We start from the raw sequence: 12,160 nt of genomic DNA, 5'->3' as shown, positions 1-12,160 counted from the left end.
ATGACTGTAGAATGTTTCATAAAGTGATGAAAAATAAAACTAAAAAATAAATTAAATATACTTAACAACATATTTAATCAATATATTGATCAATAAATACAATAATATATAATAAACTTAATTATGTGAATGAAATACCTAAGTACCTAAATGAGAGCAGTAAAACAAAGCAAAAAAATATAAAAAAACACAATTTACATTGAAGTACTTCCCTAAATTTATTTATATATAAATATATATATGTATTTCCATCCAAAATAGTTGCTCAATCTACCTCAAATGCAAATGCAAAATGTTTTATATTAACCATATGTTATAGTATTTCAACAGAATTCTAGTCCCACTGTTTCACTCTTTCTTTTTGTCCATATATTTTCAAACGCATTTTCTCTTGCTAGGGAATAAATAGATGGTACAAATGATCTGTGACGGTTATTTAATGTTGCATTGTACATGACTGTTTCTGAGTCATTATCTAAAATGACAGCAAAAGGAAAGAAACTATCTTGCTAATTCAAAGAATCACTGGAAAAGTCAAAACAACATCTGCTTTTTCTGCCTTACCTTGACAGAACATATTGATCCATTCCAGTTGTCCATTTTCCCTAAGAATCCTTTGTGAATATAAATCTTCATTGTTTTAAACTTCTGTCACCTTAGATTTCAGAAGACTTTGTTGCCTTGACAGAATAGTTACACAGTCCACAGATTTTTACGTGCTATTTCTAATACATCCTGCTTATTATATTAAAATTCAGCTAAACTGGTTAGATGATTGAACTTTATTTCTATAGGATAAGTTGTAGGCACCATTTCCAGATGTAAGGGAAAGGATTCTTTGGCCAATTAACCAGTTTTATCCTAAAAAGTATCAATATAATTATTTGAAACATCCCTAAAACTTGTTGCAAGAATTAGTTTAAACTAGTGAAAAGCAGATGTCAGACATCAAAGTAAAAGAATGTTACAGCTGCTCTATGTTTATCAAAGTGATCAGACAAGGTTTAGAGTAAAATCCTGATATTCCACTTTACTATATTGTCACAGCCAAATAGATGATGCAATTCATCCCACTGAAGTAGGTGGAAAAACACTTATTAAAATCAGTGTGTTGTAACAACTTTTTCAACTAGAAGTGATAATTTTCACCTCTTCTAATTAGATGAGACTGTAAGTTGTTGGTAAGGCATAATAAGGCAGTCTGATTGTATTCTTGTACTTACTATAGGGACAGTTTAATTTACTAGTAAATATAAGACTTTTTGCTTATATCCCAAAATAATATAATGAAATCTTCAAAATTAAAATTTTTTATTAGTTTTTGTATCTATGGATTTACTTTCTTACTGGGCACATATGTGAGTATTCCTGAAATGGGGACCAATAAAAATAAATAGTCTGTTTTTTAATACAAGTCTGTATGTACAGTATAGCTTCACAAGTACCACACAATTCCTACACACTTAAAGCAAACAAGGGTCATTGGAAAATGTCTGTTGCTGAATTCACAATTAAACCATCTAGTGAGCTGAAGGAGCATTTTCACAGTTCATGAAATAAGTAATGTGTGTATTTTACCCACCTTATCAGAGTGTCCCTTAAAGGCACACAGTGCTGTGTATACTAGAATATTTGGTAACTCCATTGCAGCTCTAAGTGGAAAACATAGGCCAGATCTTGATTTACCACTTTTGTCTCAAGAGTTTTCCACAGCTACTCCCTACACCTCTCATTTAGGTCACAGCAGTATAGGAATATGTATGTATTCCACGAACATATCTTCCAGGTCTGTGATTCTGCCAAAAATGCTTTAAAATGCAAGGGAACGCTAAGCTATGGGAAACTTGTAATTACAGTTTCCATAACATTTTTTAGCAATAGTGACATCTTTTTAACCATATTATGAAACCTTCTCTAGCTTCTGAGTAATATAAATGCAGTCCAAGCAGGAATATAATCACTGATATTCTAGAATTATGATTTCAGTAACCATGCACACAGTAAGTACATTTACTGATATCATGTATTAGATTACTGAACAAAACATGATTTTGTCATTGCTGCATTGTACTTCAAGGGAAATCATGTTGAGACTGAATAAGTTGCTTGCACCTATTCAATATCTGTCACCATCAAATACACGTGTTTTGGGAGAATTGGGATACACTTAAAATGTCTCCTTAATGTAAAGTTCTCTGGATTTTTAGAGAACACTACCTTCTTTGCTCTCATTGTTTGTTTTTTTGTTCCCTGGATCTTCAGTGTGGCAAGTTTAAGAAGTATTGAGAAAGTATTACATTTTTTTTTTTTTTTTTAATTTATTTTTTCCCCAGACTCTTTCTTTTCTTTGATTTATTACAAGGGACATAATGATTTCTCCTGTTAGAGGCAGGAACAAAGCAGCATGGTGGAGGTAAACAGACCAAATTTGTTTAATGGAAGCTCTACCAGTCCATCTCTAGTCTTCCTATCTGTCATGTAACACTTTCCACATTCCTTCTCAAGTATTTTATCTGTTCTGTGGGACAACCTACTTTATCAGAGCATGGCTGCTTTAATCAAAGATACTAGAGCTCAAAATACCTTCTTTTTCCCATGAAAACTCCCTGCCACCCACCAGATTTTCCAATGTCCCCAGAACAGATTTATCTCTGCAGAGTTGCCTTGCTCTCTCATAAACGAACAATAGTTCTCTATGAGTTCTGACATCCTAATGGCTACCAGTTGGCCCTTTTTTCTACATTTCACAGGAAAATTTCACACCTCTGAGTATGCCATTTTTCAGTTGAATTTGACTTATAGTTCACAGATGGAGAGAGACTTCTGATAAAAAACTCTCTTTAAAGACAGTGCAAGAAAACACATTTCTGCATTGTGACAGGTTAATATTCTCCACATTGATTTGTTCGTAGTTTTCTGGGTGTGGTGCCAAAACCTTTAGTAAATTGGATCCAACTTCTCTGAGAGTGGTTATAAGGTAGTAAGTATAGTCTTACTAGAAAAACAGGGAAATGACAAAGCCCCTATAATAGTTGCTGCTACCTGCATAGAAAACAACAATTAGCCTTTTCAACAGCTTTAACACCTCACACCTTAAAGTGTGCTTATTAATAGCCATGGGTGTGGTAAACCTGTACATACATATATTGGCTGGGGAATGAGAGGCTGAAGAACAGCCCTGTGGAAAGGGATCTGAGGGTTCTGGATGATGGCAAGATGAATACAAGTCAAGTGTGCCTTGGCAGCCAGGAGGGCCAATTGTATCCTGTACAAGCACAGCATTGCTAGGCAGTTGAGGGAGGTAATTGTCCCACTCTGCTCTGTGCTGGTGTGGCCTCACCTTGAGAACTGTGCGCAGTTTTGGGCACCACAGTATAAAAAAATAAAATAAAATAAAATAAAATAAAATAAAATAAAATAAAATAAAATAAAATAAAATAAAATAAAATAAAATAAAATAAAATAAAATAAAATAAAATAAAATAAAACAAAACAAAACAAAACAAAACAAAACAAAATAAAATAAAACAAAATAAAATAAAATAAAATAAAATAAAATAAAACAAAACAAAACAAAATAAAACAAAACAAAACTAAACTAAACTATTAGAGTGTCCAAAGGACAGCTACAAAGATGGTGAAGGGTCTCGAGGACAAGATGTATGAGGAGCAGCTGAGGTCCCTTGGTTTGTTGAGCCCAGAGGAGGCTGAAGGGAAGGCTTCATGGCAGTCTGCAGCTTCCTCACAAGAGGAGCAGAGGGGCATGCACTCTCTGCTCTCTGGGAACAGCGACAGGACCTGAGGGAATGGCATGGAGCTGGGACAGGGGAGGGTCAGGCTGGGTGGTTGGGCACGTGGACAGGCTCCCCAGAGCAGTGGTCACAGCAACAAGCCTGCCAGAGTTTAAGCAGCATTTGGACAATGTTCAGACACACAATCCAATTTTTGGGTGGTCTTGTGTGGACCCAGAATTTGGACTCAGTGTTCCTTGTAGGTCACTTCCAGCTTGGAATTGTCTGTGATTATATGATATTATGACTATTTATTTTATAGTATGTGGGAAACAAAATCTGCATATAAATTAACCACACACAAGCTTGTATGTTTAATAGAAAATCTCTGTCATGATTTTGGCTGGGATAAAGACAATTTCCTTTGTAGAGGCTTGTATAATGCTGTGTTTTGTATTTTTCATTAAAATAATGCTGATAACTCACCAGTGTTTTAGTTGTTGCAGAGCAGTGCCCACACAAAGCCAAGGACTTTTCAGTTTCTTGTGCTGCCCTGCCAGCAAGGAGGCTGGGAACGCACCAGGAGCTGGAAGATGACAGAACCATGACAGTTGACCCAGACTGACCAAAGAGTTATCCCATACTATAGGACGTCACACTCAGCAATGGGTAAAGAAGGGGAGGATGTTCGAAGTGATGACATTTATCTTCCCAAGAAACCACTGCATGTGATAAAACCTGCTTTTCTAGAGGCGGCTGAACACCTGCCAATGGGAAGTAGCAAACAAATTCCTTGTTTTGCTTTGTTTGCATGTTTTTGCTCAACCTAGTAAACAACCCATGGCACTTTTACCTTTCCAAGTCTCTCCCTCATCCAAACTGCAGAGAGTGAGCAAGTAGCTACGTGGTACTCAGCTGCCACAGCATTTTCCCTGGAAATAAATACAAAGACATATGAAATACAGAGATGGTTCTTTAAGAATTCAGCCCCCCCCCCCCTTTTTTTTCCTTTTTTTTTCTTATTTTTTTCTCCCCCCCCCTCCCCAACAGCCAGAACCCTGACTTTTACCTCAGATTTTCAGATTAGGAACAATTATGTGGATTGTGTATGTGGATTAAAAACTTTTGTGTAAGGGTAAAGTTCATTTTGTTTTGTTTTTGTTTTTATTGTTTTAATGAAGAAATTTCCCTTTTCAAGAGAAAAAAAAAAAAAAAAAGGAGAAACCATTTGAATCATTCAGCCTGTGTGCATGTGCACATTCTTCACACATTAGTGAACATGGTACGAGAGAAATATGATAATGATTTTCCTATGCATAAGTATAAAGTCATTTTTCAGATTTAAATTTTTACACAGAGATAAAACTGTTACATTATTTCTTAATAACAGTGTTATTTTTATTAGTTCAATAATAGCCAGCTAGTCATGTGGAAAATCTCTACTAGTGAACACTCTCAAAAATTAATTTTATTTTTTGCTTTGTTGTCTGGATATCTTTCACTACATTTTTAAATGCAAGTTTCCCATTCCATTTTGATAGTTCCTATTCAGTACTATGGCTTCATTGTTTCAGTGAGCACCAAGTTATTATAAGGCTTAAATTTAATAAATTTTTTATGATAGGCTGCATTGAAGTCACCTGTCAAATAGATTTTACTGTCCTTCTGCTTGTCTACAGGAAGTTGATGCAAAGTAGCTGGAAACATCTTTCTTTCTTTCTGTAATAAGTAAAACTCTTCATTATTTTTTTGTGCAGGGTGGCATGTTCAAGTTTTATTAAAAAGGAAAGGAAAGGAAAGGAAAGGAAAGGAAAGGAAAGGAAAGGAAAGGAAAAGAAAGGAAAGGAAAGGAAAGGAAAGGAAAGGAAAGGAAAGGAAAGGAAAGGAAAGGAAAGGAAAGGAAAGGAAAGGAAAGGAAAGGAAAGGAAAGGAAAGGAAAGGAAAGGAAAGGAAAGGAAAGGAAAGGAAAGGAAAGGAAAGGAAAGGAAAGGAAAGGAAATACTGGTTTAATTTTCTGCCTTTCAGATATAGTGTTCTTTGGTGTAGATGGACAAGACAAGAATAAAGCACACTTTTGGACTTTGTAAGATATTTTTTCAGGAGATAATCTATTGCAATGCCTTATGCATAATGCCTATTATGGCCTTAATATGATCTTATGGTCATCCATGATGGATAATCGTTTAATCTGGAAAATCCTGTACCAAAGCTATTTATTTATTTATTTTCCTCCATTGTTTCATTAGCTTAGCAGTTAGAAATTTTCCCTCAAGTTTTGCTTCTTTAGCAAAATAATCAGTTTTTCCTCTTTCTGTAACAGGTATAAAGACCATAAGATTATTACATAAGAATATGAGCACAGTCATAAGCTGCTATGCTATAACCACAAAACCCAATCACAGTTATTCACTGTATCCACCCTTGTAGTCTATCTGGCAGAGAAATAAAAATAAATAGAAAAAAAAAAAAAAAAAAGTAATGTTATGAAATGTAATTAGTTCTGTTCTTGTGCAAGTATCTTATGCACTCAAAATCTTCTCAGGAAGCATACGGGGTCATTTTCCTGTTTTGGAAACATAATTTGATGAGAAGTTCAATATGTTTGGCTACGTTAAATAAAAATAAGGGAACACAAAGTCTTGCATAACCAGACAGTGAAATATCATTTTTGCATCAGTCAGTCAGAATGCCTTGGTCTTTGATGGTGACAATGAATGCCTCACGTGCCTGTGTCTCTCCAACACCTGCACTCCTCTATGCAGTTACACAGTATGGAAAGTGCTACCATCTCAAGACCCCTGCTATCTTACCAGACCTGTATTTATATGGTTATACCATACAAATATCACAGAATCATCTAGGTTGGAAGAGACCTCAAGATCATCGAGTCCAAACTCTGACCTAACACTAACAAGTCCTCCACTAAACCACATCACTAAGCTCTACATCTAAATGTCTTTTAAAGACATCCAGGGATGGTGACTCCACCACTTCCCTGGGCAGCCCGTTCCAATGTCTAACAACCCTTTCGGTAAGGAAGTTCTTCCTAACATCTAACCTAAAACACCCCTGGTGCAACTTTAGCCCATTCCCCCTCATCCTGTCACCAAGCACGTGGGAGAATAGACTAACCCTCACCTCGCTACAGCCTCCTTTAAGGTACATACAGAGAGTGATAAGGTCGCCCCTGAGCCTCCTCTTCTCCAGGCTGAACAATCCCAGCTCCCTCAGACGCGCTTCGTAAGACTTGTTCTCCAGACCCCTCACCAGCTTTGTCGCCCTTCTCTGGACTCGCTCAAGCACCTCGATGTCCTTCTTGTAGCGAGGGGCCCAAGACTGAACACAGTACTCGAGGTGAGGCTTCACCAGAGCCAAATACAGGGGGACAATCACTTTCCTAGACCTGCTGGCCACACTGCTTCTTATACAAGCCAGAATGCTGTTGGCCTTCTTGGCCACCTGAGCACACTGCTGGCTCATATTCTGCCAATTATCAACCAATACCCCCAGGTCCTTCTCTGCCAGGCAGCTTTCCAACCACTCATCTCCCAGCGTGTACCTCAGCTTGGGGTTATTGCACCCCAGGTGCAGGACCCAGCACTTGGCCTTGTTGAACTTCATACAGCTGACCTCAGCCTATCGGTCCAGCCTATTCAGATCCTCCTGCAGGGCCTTCCTACCCTCGAGCAGATCGACACACGCACCTAACTTGGTGTTATCTGCAAACTTACTGAGGTTGCACTTGATCCCCTCATCCAGATCATCGATAAAGATATTAAAGATGACTGGCCCCAATACTGAGCCCTGTGGAATGCCGCATGCAAATGTAAAAGAAATAGATACCGCCAGATGGATAGTTTAAATAAATAAACAAACAAATAAATAAATAGATAAATAAATAAAAGCTGTTACAGGTAAACCAAGAGAAAATTAAGCAAATAAGATTCCTGGTATATCAAGATATCAAGAAAAGTGCAGACAAAACCTGACAAGCTGGAGACTGATGTGTTGCAAATTACAAAGATGTGTGCACTACAAAGCCTGTGTCTTTTATTAGATGTGGCAATACTGTAGGTGGTGTACTATACTGTAGGGTTTCACTCTTTTTCAGCAGTAGTGTGTTTGTTAGTGTTTAGCACTGTGTTAGCTGCTGTTAGCAGCAGTTTTTTAGTGATGTCCTGTTTCTGTACATACACAGAAAAGAGCAGAGCGTTTGGTATGACACTCACTGTGTCTTGCTGTAGCATCTTTATAATGGGAAGTACCACTTCTGCAAAGAGCCCTCTTGACTTCTGCTTGTCTTTGGCATGAAACTGAATTCTAGCTGCTGAATCTGATCTGATCTCCAGTAAATTCCCACTGAAAAGCATTTGGGAATGACATATAATATATCTATAGATGGTTGTTCTACAATGGAGATAAAGATATAACTTCAAAGAGGTTTTCAACAGTACTCATGAGGATGTGACCCAGTGCGAGTTAATTTCTACAAGGTATCAGTGACAGAAAGAGGGTGTAATCTGGCCTTTTCTTAATTTAACCACAACACTCAGGCCACATATGGCCTTTTTGTGCAGGTTATTTTTTACTAGCATTTAGTTGAGAAGAAGTTAAGAGTATGCAGAGATACTACATAGCAATGCTCTTTGAGCTGTCAGAAGATCTTTCTATAAATTGCAGGGACCTGTGACTTTTTATGGATCTCCAAAACATCTTTTAAAAGAATCAAGAGAACTAGCCTGTCTCTTTGGAAAATAATACACACACATATGCCTACCCCACCCCAAGAGTCAGTGCTATATTTCAAATCAAAGTCATTCCCTTTGTATTTCCAAGTCTACCTTTTCAATGACTACAGTTTGACACTGTTAGGAAGGCTGTTTCCTTGACATTTCAAGTTGCAATTTAAGAGAATGATATGGCGTAAACTGTTGTTGTCCTAGTGATTACACAGATTTATGTTCCGATATATAAAGTATATGAATTTAGCATTAAGTAAGTTACAACTACAAATAAATAAACTATTTATGTGATTGTATTGTTGTGAAAATAATAAAAATGAATTGAATAAAAATAGGTTGAATTCAGAGGATGTTTGGAAGATGTGTTTCTAGTGTTTTCCCAAAAGACCTGCAGAACTATCTCTGTGAAAAGCAACAGGGTTCTCATGCAGCTTCCAGAATATCTTCAATCCCCATTTCTAATTTCTAGATTAATTTTCATAACATTAATACATTTATAGGAAAAATCGCTGAGAAGCAGAAGCAAGGTAAAAGGCAAAAGTGAATTTTGCATCTAGTGCTTTAGACTGGAAGATAAGAACAACACATATTTTGATGTGCTGAACTGAGAATAATGTAATTTAAAAAGAATCTCTGCCAAACTTAAACCACAGAAGCGATAATTATTGTAGTGTGCCTGGGAAACCCTCTGCTGGCCACATAGACTGACTTCTTACCTCAATGCTGAAAATTTAAAGCATTCATCTCCCACTTTCCAGACTTCAACCCAGCAAAGCAATCAGCTTTCAACAACTGCAACCTTTTCAGTGAAACATTAAGGAAAACGCTTAAGTCCATCCGTGTTCAACAAAGCACAGAAGCATATGTTATGGTGTCAAGGGGATGTCGGAATATGCCAGAAAAATACCTTGCTGAATATAGATGAACTGTTGTAGATTGGGTGACAGCTGCCCAATATAAAAAAACCTTTAAAACCCATAAGTAAGTGAGCTCTGGTGAGGTGATGAACAGCTCCACGTTTCAGTGGGAGGTCAGGATACTCAGCACATTGGCAGTTCATGTCTATGAAGGTATATTTCTCTCAGAAAGACAGGTATGTTTGACAGTCTTGCCTAATTTCCATATCTTTCCCAACCTGGAGAGTATACAACTCACAGGTATGGGATGGTTTTCTGCACTATAATGAGAAGTGTGGAAATCATAACTCAGGAAAAAAAAGTGTTCATTTGAGTTGACATTTATTTGTGTTTATTTCACAAACTTTTACCAAGCAAAGATGCATTGTGCTGCAGGACTTTTGCACTTTGGCTCTCTATTAAAATTGGTTTTAGCTATTTTACAACATTCAATTTTGAGAAACACAAATTCTTCTAATTTTATCATTTCACCATTGATACGCAATACCTTTTTGTAACCCATGGTAACAGTTTCCCTTGTTTTAAGTAACAGGTGTAGAGGACATGGCAAATGGCTGCCTATTCAGTTTAGGCCACCTAATGGAGCTTTTAGGACTAGTCAACATTTTCAATTAAATTACGTCAGGATATTCTACATGCATCTCACACAGTGGGTTTTGCTGGAAAGCAGCAGGGATTCAATAAACCCTACACTACACAATCTGTCTCTGTAGACAATTTTAATACTGAGGGTCAGGGCTTTTATATTTGCCCTGTTTAGCTTGGATTTTTACATTTGTTAAACAAGACGGACAGCACGAATTAAAGCCATTCCTTCTTTAATCCAGTCTTAGTCAATCATTTTTCCAGGGATAAACTGGCTCACAGTGGTCAGGATTATTATTATTATTATTATTGTTATTGTTATTGTTATTATTATTGTTATTATTTGGTATAGAAAAATGTATGTCTTAATCTTGGAAACATTTCTACTTACAAAAGGGAGTAAGTGGAATAACTGGTCAGCTCACTTATTTTAAAATCTCTCTTCACATTTTCTGTTTCAGCCTTTAAAAGTATATTACCTATATTTGCTACAATTCATTAAAAGAAGAAGAAGAAGAAGAAGAAGAAGAAGAAGAAGAAGAAGAAGAAGAAGAAGAAGAAGAAGAAGAAGAAGAAGAAGAAGAAGAAGAAGGTAAATAATGATGCCATTGATGCCATTTTTTATTATGATGAAAGTTAAAATTTGAAAAATTCAGTTTCTATTACTAACAGTCTGCAGAAGCTAGAACTTCTGTGGCCTAGACTCTTCATAACAGTTGAACAGTATTCAGTGCAGACAAGTACATATTCCTTTTCAGATGTACTTCATACAGTTTTAATCATATTTAATTTTTCCCACTGTCTTTGTTCATTCATTCTTTCAGTATCTACTTTTTAAATCTAGGCCTTCAAAATGTAGGCCTTTTCCTGAGCATACTGCAAAGATTGCAAAGGATGCAGAGGTCTTCTTGCTATTACCTTTTACTCCAGAGATGACAGAAGGAGCAAGGAAGTGTTCATTCACAGAAAGAAGACTGAAAGTGGTTATCTTCAGCACAGAATGATCATTTAGTTGTTCCCACTTTTTTTTTTTTTTTTCCACAGTTGTGCAAGTCTGTTTCTGGGAAAAAAAAATATAAATAAATAAAATAAATAATAATAATAATAAATAAAAATATAAGAAAATAGATGAAATAATTACCATGCAGCAAATTTGTACAGCACTCAGCATGGGACAAATACTAGAAATATCTCTTAAGAAAATTACCTGCCCTTTTCAAGCTTTATTTCAAAAAATATTGAAATCTTATAGGTCTTGAAAAAATTGTTTGGCAGCTTAAGTTCAGATGTTAAATTTAATTCCCTTTTAATGGCTGTGGATACAGGCTAAGCATAACTGCAGTAAAGGTTTATAGAGATTTTAGGGTGGGATATAAGGAACTGCTTTATTTCAAGGTGAGTTTTGGGTTTATTACAGATGAAGAACTAGAGGAAGCTGTATGATTTGTAACAAGAACAATATCAGCTACACAGTCTGATAGAGTCTTATGTCCTTAAAGAAATTTTCTGAATTGAGGAAATACTGTTTGATTTCATATTATTTATTTGTTTATTTGTTAGTATGGCATTATTCAGTGGTCTAATTAGTCTTTTTTTAAAATTGCATTTATCCAGCTACTAACTTTATTTAAATAAATTCTGGACCTAACTAATTATTGGATATCTAGCCCTTGCTCTAGTTATAACAACTCTCTGAAGAAATAAAATGTAAGGTCAGGTTTCATAGGATTTATGTAGCATCAGTTCAACAACTCCTGTATGTGCTACAATCCACTGCATAGTCTTAGCTAGAGCACAATGGCATTATATACTAGCAGAGCTCTGAGGAATAATACAAAAGCTCATTGATTTCCTGCTATTCTTAATAAGATTTAGAGAATTCAAAGCATCATAATTGTTTCAAAAGAGCAGCCCAAGAATGCATTTTGTCACTGAGTCATAGATTAACAGGTACAGACGGCACATCACTTGTGTATTACAGTGTAATAGCAAGCCAGAGAATATGAATTTGCCTATTCCCTTGTTGATACTGAAGAGAGATTCTAGAGACCAAAGGAAAAGTAACATTTCTTTTTCTTGAGCTGCAGAAAATAAGTATTTTCTACATATCGAGTGAATTCTACAAAGTTTCTCAACACTGAGACTGTTACAGTGGTGTGCTGTTTCCTTCTTTTTCTGAAAACGA

Source organism: Aythya marila (genome assembly GCF_965140915.1).
Source record: "Aythya marila genome assembly, chromosome: 2".
Lineage (NCBI taxonomy): Eukaryota > Metazoa > Chordata > Aves > Anseriformes > Anatidae > Aythya > Aythya marila.
The sequence above is the reverse complement of the archived record's forward strand: the minus strand, read 5'-3'. Positions refer to the sequence as shown.